This window comes from Rissa tridactyla, unplaced genomic scaffold (genome assembly GCF_028500815.1).
Source record: "Rissa tridactyla isolate bRisTri1 unplaced genomic scaffold, bRisTri1.patW.cur.20221130 scaffold_81, whole genome shotgun sequence".
NCBI lineage: Eukaryota > Metazoa > Chordata > Aves > Charadriiformes > Laridae > Rissa > Rissa tridactyla.
This window is the reverse complement of record NW_026530008.1, coordinates 290,001-297,500: the sequence shown is the minus strand read 5'-3', so window position 1 is coordinate 297,500 and position 7,500 is coordinate 290,001.

Genomic DNA, 7,500 nt, shown 5'->3' with positions numbered 1-7,500 from the left:
ACAGCCGACGCGGTCCTCGGAGCCGGGTAGACCTGACAGCCGATCCGGTCCCCGGAGCCGGGTAGACCTGACAGCCGACGCGGTCCTCGGAGCCGGGTAGACCTGACAGCCGATCCGGTCCCCGGAGCCGGGTAGACCTGACAGCCGGTCGGGTCCCCGGAGCGGGGTAGACCTGACAGCCGATACCGACCCCGGAGCCGGGTAGACCTGACAGCCGATCCGGTCCCCGGAGCGAGGTAGACCTGACAGCCGATCCGGTCCCCGGAGCCGGGTAGACCTGACAGCCGATCCGGTCCTCGGAGCCGGGTAGACCTGATAGCCGATCCGGTCCCCGGAGCCGGGTAGACCTGACAGCCGATCCGGTCCCCGGAGCGAGGTAGACCTGACAGCCGGTCGGGTCCCCGGAGCGGGGTAGACCTGACAGCCGAACCGGTCCCCGGAGCCGGGTAGACCTGACAGCCGATCCGGTCCCCGGAGCGAGGTAGACCTGACAGCCGATACCGACCCCGGAGCGAGGTAGACCTGACGGCCGCTCCGGTCCCCGGAGCCGGGTAGACCTGACAGCCGATCCGGTCCCCGGAGCCGGGTAGACCTGACAGCCGATACGGACCCCGGAGCGAGGTAGACCTGACGGCCGCTCCGGTCCCCGGAGCCGGGTAGACCTGACAGCCGATCCGCTCCCCGGAGCCGGGTAGACCTGACAGCCGATCCGCTCCCCGGGGCCGGGTAGACCTGACAGCCGATCCGGTCCCCGGAGCCGGGTAGACCTGACAGCCGATCCGGTCCCCGGAGCCGGGTAGACCTGACAGCCGACCCGGTCCCCGGGGCTAGGTAGACCTGACAGCCGATCCGGTCCCCGGAGCCGGGTAGACCTGACAGCCGATCCGGTCCCCGGGGCTAGGTAGACCTGACAGCCGGTCGGGTCCCCGGAGCCGGGTAGACCTGACAGCCGATCCGGTCCCCGGAGCCGGGTAGACCTGACAGCCGATCCGGTCTCCGGAGCCGGGTAGACCTGACAGCCTGTCCGGTCCCCGGAGCGAGGTAGACCTGACAGCCGGTCCGGTCCCCGGAGCGAGGTAGACCTGACAGCCGACCCGGACCCCGGAGCCGGGTAGACCTGACAGCCGACCCGGTCCCCGGAGCGAGGTAGACCTGACAGCCGATCCGGTCCCCGGAGCCGGGTAGACCTGACAGCCGGTCGGGTCCCCGGAGCCGGGTAGACCTGACAGCCGACCCGGTCCCCGGAGCCGGGTAGACCTGACAGCCGACCCGGACCCCGGAGCCGGGTAGACCTGACAGCCGGTCCGGTTCCCGGAGCGAAGTAGACCTGCCCGCCTATCCCCGGAGGCGGGTAGAAGTTGCAGCCGAGCCGGTCCCCGGAGCCGGGCACACCGGGCAGCCGGTGTGGGGTGGGGGTGATATTTTTGTTTTTTCTTTTCGTTCATGATTTAAGCGTCACCGGCACAGCGGCCAGCCTGACCCGGGTCCTCCCTTCCAACAAGTGCGTGCGGGCAGGTGGGGGGTGGGGGGGTGGGGGGGCGGCGGGGGGGCCGGGGGCTCATAAATAATTTTGATTTATCACCGGGTGGTGATAAATAATTTTGATCTTTTTTTTTCGTTCACGTTTTTAGCGTCACTGGCACAGCCGCCAGCCTGACCCGGATCGTCCCGGCGGGGGGGGGCGGGGGGGGGGGGGGCTGTCGGGCGAGGGGGGGGTATGTGGGTGGGGGGAGGGGTTGGGGTGGGCGAAAAACTAAGTTTCAACTTTTTTTTGTTCGTGATTTAAGCGCCAGTGGCAGAGCCGCCACCCTGACCCGGATCAGGTCGGGGGCGGGGGTGGGGGTGGGGCGTGGCGGTCCGCGGCTTCGCGCCCTGCGCGGGCGCGCGAGCACACCACTGCCCGGCAAGCGGCAGCGGCGGGGAAGGGGTGCCGGTGCAGAGGCAGGCGAGAGCGGGCAGCGAGCGGGCGGGGAGCACGGCGCAGAGGTGGGCCGGGGAGAGGGCGGCAGGCACGCGGTGCCTCTTTTCGGAGTAGGTTTTGGGTCGGTAAGGTGGGGGGGGGGGGGGGGGGGGCGTTGTGTGTGCTGGGGGCGGGGGCGGGGGGGTTCAGTGGGTTCTCCAGCCGCGGCAGGGGCGGGCAGGCGCGCAGCAGAGCGAGCGAGCGAGCGGCTGAGAAAGGAAGGCGGGAGCGCCGGGGCACGGGCACGGGCACGGCCAGGGCCAGGGGCGCGGCAGGGTAGAGACTCGGCAGCCGGGGTTAGATCCCCGCTCGCCACCGGGAATCCCTTAACCCGCCCGGGCACGGAGCCGGCAGGGACTCCGCTGGGTCCTAAAGTCTCCCGCCGTCCTTGCCGGGGCGGGGTGGGGGGGGGTGGCAAACCTGCCCGAGGGCAGCGTGGGGAGGGGGCGGCCGGATTCGCAGTGAACCGGGTGGTGAATAGAGGCGGGGGAGGGGGGGGTGAAGGGGGACAGCGGGGTGTGGCGGGGGGGTGGGTGGTAATTCGGTGGCGGCAGCGGGGCTTGGGGGGAGACGCTCTGTCTGCGTCTGCGTCTGCCGCACGCGAGAGGTTCGGGCCCGTTGGAGGGGGTGGGGTGGGTGTTGTGTGCACGTGTGCGTGCGGCGGCAGACGGGGCTTTGGGGCTGGGGGAGAGGCCTGCTGGGGGGGGTGAGAGGCGAAGGGGGGAATGGGAAGGGGCGGGGGAGATGGTGCACCCGTGTGCAAGTGCCTCGGTGTGCGCGCAGTTGGGGTGGGGCAGATGTGACCCAGACGCCTGGGTGCCTTGGGGAGCACTTGTGGGGCAGCCGGGGGGCACAGCTGGGGCAGCCGTGAGGCATTTGTGGGGCAGCTGTGGTGCCAGCGGCACCCGCAGGCCTGTCTTCCCTGGGGGGAGACGGCAGGCCCACAGACCCGCTATTCCCTGGGGAGCACCTGCAGGGCAGCCGTGGGGCAGGGCTGGGGCAGTACTTGTGGGGCAGATGTGACCCAGAGGCCTGCTGTTCCTCGGGGAGCACTTGCGGGGCAGCCGTGGGGCACTGCGGGGCAGCTGTGGGGCCGGGGCACCAGCAGGCCTGTCTTCCCTTGGGGGGAGAAGGCAGGCCCGGAGTCCCACTATTCCCTGAGGAGCAGCTGCAGGGCAGCCGTGGGGCAGCGCTGGGGCAGTACTTGTGGGGCAGATGTGACCCAGAGGCCTGCGGTTCCTCAGGGAGCACTTGCGGATCAGCCGTGGGGCAGAGTTTGAGAAGCTGTGGGGCCAGAGGCACCCGCAGGCCTGCGTTCCCTGAAGCAGACTGCAGGCCCAGATGCCTGTGGCTCCTCGGGGAGCACTTGCAGGGCAGCTGTGGGGCAGCACTTGTGGGGAAGATGTGACCCAGAGGCCCGCTGTTCCTCAGGGAGCACTTGAGGGGCAGCTGTGGGGCCAGGGGCACCCGCAGGCCTGCCTTCCCTGGGGGGAGACGGCAGGCCCAGAGGCCTGCGGTTCCTCGGGGAGCGCTTGCGGGGCAGCCGTGGGGCAGCACTGGGGCAACACTTGTGGGGCAGATGTGACCCAGAGGCCCCGCTGTTCCTCGGGGAGCACTTGTGGAGCAGCTCTGGGGCCCTGCGGGGCAGCTGTGGGGCCAGGGGCACCCGCAGGCCTGCCTTCCCTGGGGGGAGATGGCAGGCCCAGAGGCCTGCGGTTCCTCGGGGAGCGCTTGCGGGGCAGCCGTGGGGCAGCACTGGGGCAGCACTTGTGGGGCAGATGTGACCCAGAGGCCCCGCTGTTCCTCGGGGAGCACTTGTGGAGCAGCTGTGGGGCCCTGCGGGGCAGCTGTGGGGGCAGGGGCACCCGCAGGCCTGCCTTCCCTGGGGGGAGACGGCAGGCCCAGAGGCCTGCGGTTCCTCGGGGAGCGCTTGCGGGGCAGCCGTGGGGCAGCACTGGGGCAGCACTTGTGGGGCAGATGTGACCCAGAGGCCCCGCTGTTCCTCGGGGAGCACTTGTGGAGCAGCTCTGGGGCCCTGCGGGGCAGCTGTGGGGCCAGGGGCACCCGCAGGCCTGCCTTCCCTGGGGGGAGACGGCAGGCCCAGAGGCCTGCGGTTCCTCGGGGAGCGCTTGCGGGGCAGCCGTGGGGCAGCACTGGGGCAGCACTTGTGGGGCAGATGTGACCCAGAAGCCTGCTGTTCCTCGGGGAGCACTTGCAAGGCTGCTGTGGGGCAGCCCTTGTTGGGCAGATGTGACCCAGAGGCCCGCTGTTCCTCAGGGAGCACTTGCGGATCAGCCGTGGGGCAGAGTTTGAGAAGCTGTGGGGCCAGAGGCACCCGCAGGCCTGCGTTCCCTGAAGCAGACTGCAGGCCCAGAGGCCTGCGGTTCCTCGGGGAGCGCTTGCGGGGCAGCCGTGGGGCAGCACTGGGGCAGCACTTGTGGGGCAGATGTGACCCAGAGGCCCCGCTGTTCCTCGGGGAGCACTTGTGGAGTAGCTCTGGGACCCTGCGGGGCAGCTGTGGGGCCAGGGGCACCCGCAGGCCTGCCTTCCCTGGGGGGAGACGGCAGGCCCAGAGGCCTGCGGTTCCTCGGGGAGCGCTTGCGGGGCAGCCGTGGGGCAGCACGGGGGCAGTACTTGTGGGGCAGATGTGACCCAGAAGCCTGCTGTTCCTCGGGGAGCACTTGCAAGGCTGCTGTGGGGCAGCCCTTGTTGGGCAGATGTGACCCAGAGGCCCGCTGTTCCTCAGGGAGCACTGGAGGGGCAACTGTGGGGCCAGGGGCACCCGCAGGCCTCTCTTTCCTGGGCGGAGACGGCAGGCCCAAGGCATGCTGTTCCTCGGGGAGCACTTGCGGAGCAGCCGTGGGGCACCGGTGGGGAAGCTGTGGGGCCAGAGGCACCCGCCGGCCTGAGTTCCCTGGAAGCAGACTGCAGGCCCAGATGCCTGCGGTTCCTCGGGGAGCACTCGCGGGGCAGCCGTGGGGCAGCACTTGTGGGGCAGATGTGACCCAGAAGCCTGCTGTTCCTCGGGGAGCACTTGCAAGGCTGCTGTGGGGCACTGGTGGGGAAGCTGTGGGGCCAGGGGCACCCGCAGGCCTGCCTTCCCTGGGGGGAGACGGCAGGCCCAGAGGCCTGCGGTTCCTCAGGGAGCACTTGTGGGTCAGCCGTGGGGCAGCACTGGGGCAGCACTTGTGGGGCAGATGTGACCCAGAGGCCCCGCTGTTCCTCGGGGAGCACTTGTGGAGCAGCTGTGGGGCCCTGCGGGGCAGCTGTGGGGGCAGGGGCACCCACATGTCTGCCTTCCCTGGGGGGAGACGGCAGGCCCAGAGGCCTGCGGTTCCTCGGGGAGCGCTTGCGGGGCAGCCGTGGGGCAGCACTGGGGCAGCACTTGTGGGGCAGATGTGACCCAGAGGCCCCGCTGTTCCTCGGGGAGCACTTGCAAGGCTGCTGTGGGGCACTGGTGGGGAAGCTGTGGGGCCGGGGGCACCCGCAGGCCTGTCTTTCCTGAGGGCAGACGGCAGGCCCGAGGCATGCTGTTCCTCGGGGAGCACTTGCGGGGCAGCCGTGGGGGCAGTACTTGTGGGGCAGATGTGACCCAGAAGCCTGCTGTTCCTCGGGGAGCACTTGCAAGGCTGCTGTGGGGCACTGGTGGGGAAGCTGTGGGGCCGGGGGCACCCGCAGGCCTGTCTTCCCTGGGGGGAGACGGCAGGCCCAGAGGCCTGCGGTTCCTCGGGGAGCGCTTGCGGGGCGGCCGTGGGGCAGCCGTGGGGGCAGTACTTGTGGGGCAGATGTGACCCAGAAGCCTGCTGTTCCTCGGGGAGCACTTGCAAGGCTGCTGTGGGGCACTGGTGGGGAAGCTGTGGGGCCGGGGGCACCCGCAGGCCTGTCTTCCCTGGGGGGAGACGGCAGGCCCAGAGGCCTGCGGTTCCTCGGGGAGCGCTTGCGGGGCAGCCGTGGGGCAGCACGGGGGCAGTACTTGTGGGGCAGATGTGACCCAGAAGCCTGCTGTTCCTCGGGGAGCACTTGCAAGGCTGCTGTGGGGCACTGGTGGGGAAGCTGTGGGGCCGGGGGCACCCGCAGGCCTGTCTTTCCTGAGGGCAGACGGCGGGCCCGAGGCATGCTGTTCCTCGGGGAGCACTTGCGGGGCAGCCGTGGGGCAGCGCGGGGGCAGTACTTGTGGGGCAGATGTGACCCAGAAGCCTGCTGTTCCTCGGGGAGCACTTGCAAGGCTGCTGTGGGGCACTGGTGGGGAAGCTGTGGGGCCGGGGGCACCCGCAGGCCTGTCTTCCCTGGGGGGAGACGGCGGGCCCTGAGGCCCGCCGTTCCTCGGGGAGAACTTGCGGGGCAGCCGTGGGGCAGCGCGGGTGCAGTACTTGTGGGGCAGATGTGACCCAGATGCCTGGCTGCCTTGGCGGGTAGAGGGGTCCCGGAGGCCTGTGTGGTCCTTGAGGGTCAGTCGGGTCCCTGCCTGTGGGTGAGTTGTGGGGCGGCCGTGGGGCGGCGCGGGGTGGGTGTGGGTGGGCTGGGTGTGTGCCCGTGTCTGCCACTCGTGAGGGGTCTTGGCCTGGGAGGTGGGGGGGGGGGGGCGCTCGTCTGCGTCGGCGCGTCTGTGTTGCGCGCACGTGTGCGCGAGGTGGCAGACGGGGTCTTGGGGGTGTGGAGGGGGGACTGAGGAGGGCCGGGGGGGGGGGGGGGGGGGGGGGGCGGGTGTGTTTCGGGGGTGCACGGTGCACGCCCGAAAGAGATGCAAAGGATTTGTAACGCTCTCCAGAACGCCGCCTTCTCTGTTACAGCCGGCTCGCTGGGCCGCGTCCTTGCCCGGCCTGCACCTGTGCCTGTCGGGGGGGGGGGGGAGGCCCTCGGGCCGCTCTTCTGCCCGTGGCACCCGTCCTTGGGAAAGCAGCTGCTGCTGCTGCCGCCCCACCGCCGCCGCCGCCGCCGCCGCGTGGGGTGAGACCTGGGCTCCCGGGGCCCGGTTCCAGCGGCTAGGGCACGGGCCGGGGGGGCTGCCGGAAGACGAGCGGGTCACAGGCCCGGCTGAAGTCACCCGCCCTCCTTCGCACGGCGAGAAACAGAATCGAAGCCAGGTAATGGGGGGGGGCGGGGGCGGAGGAGGACTACACACCAACGGAGGAGAGGAAAAAAACAACAAAGAAAACGCCCACAAAATCAATCTCCGCTCAATCTGCCAGGTCTACCCGGCACGGCTTTGGGGCGGGGGGGGGGGGGCCGGTTTGTGGGGCTGGAGAACAGGCCGACCGGTCTACCCGGGCTGCGGAGGTTCAAAGACGAGGGGTACGAGCTCTTCCCGGCTCCGGAGTGGCCTGAAACGCGGGGGGAGGGATGGAAACGGTGGGGCGACAGCCCTCACCCTCCTGTCACACCGCAAGTGTCCCCCAGCCCAGCCCAGCCCAGCCCAGCCCAGCCCGGACGGGGAGAGCCGAGCCACGGGGAGGACGACTCCCCTCTCTCCCGGCACCGTGGGGGAGGCCTGGGAACGCTCACGGACAGCAGTCACCCCTCTGGCCGTGCACCGCCGGAGC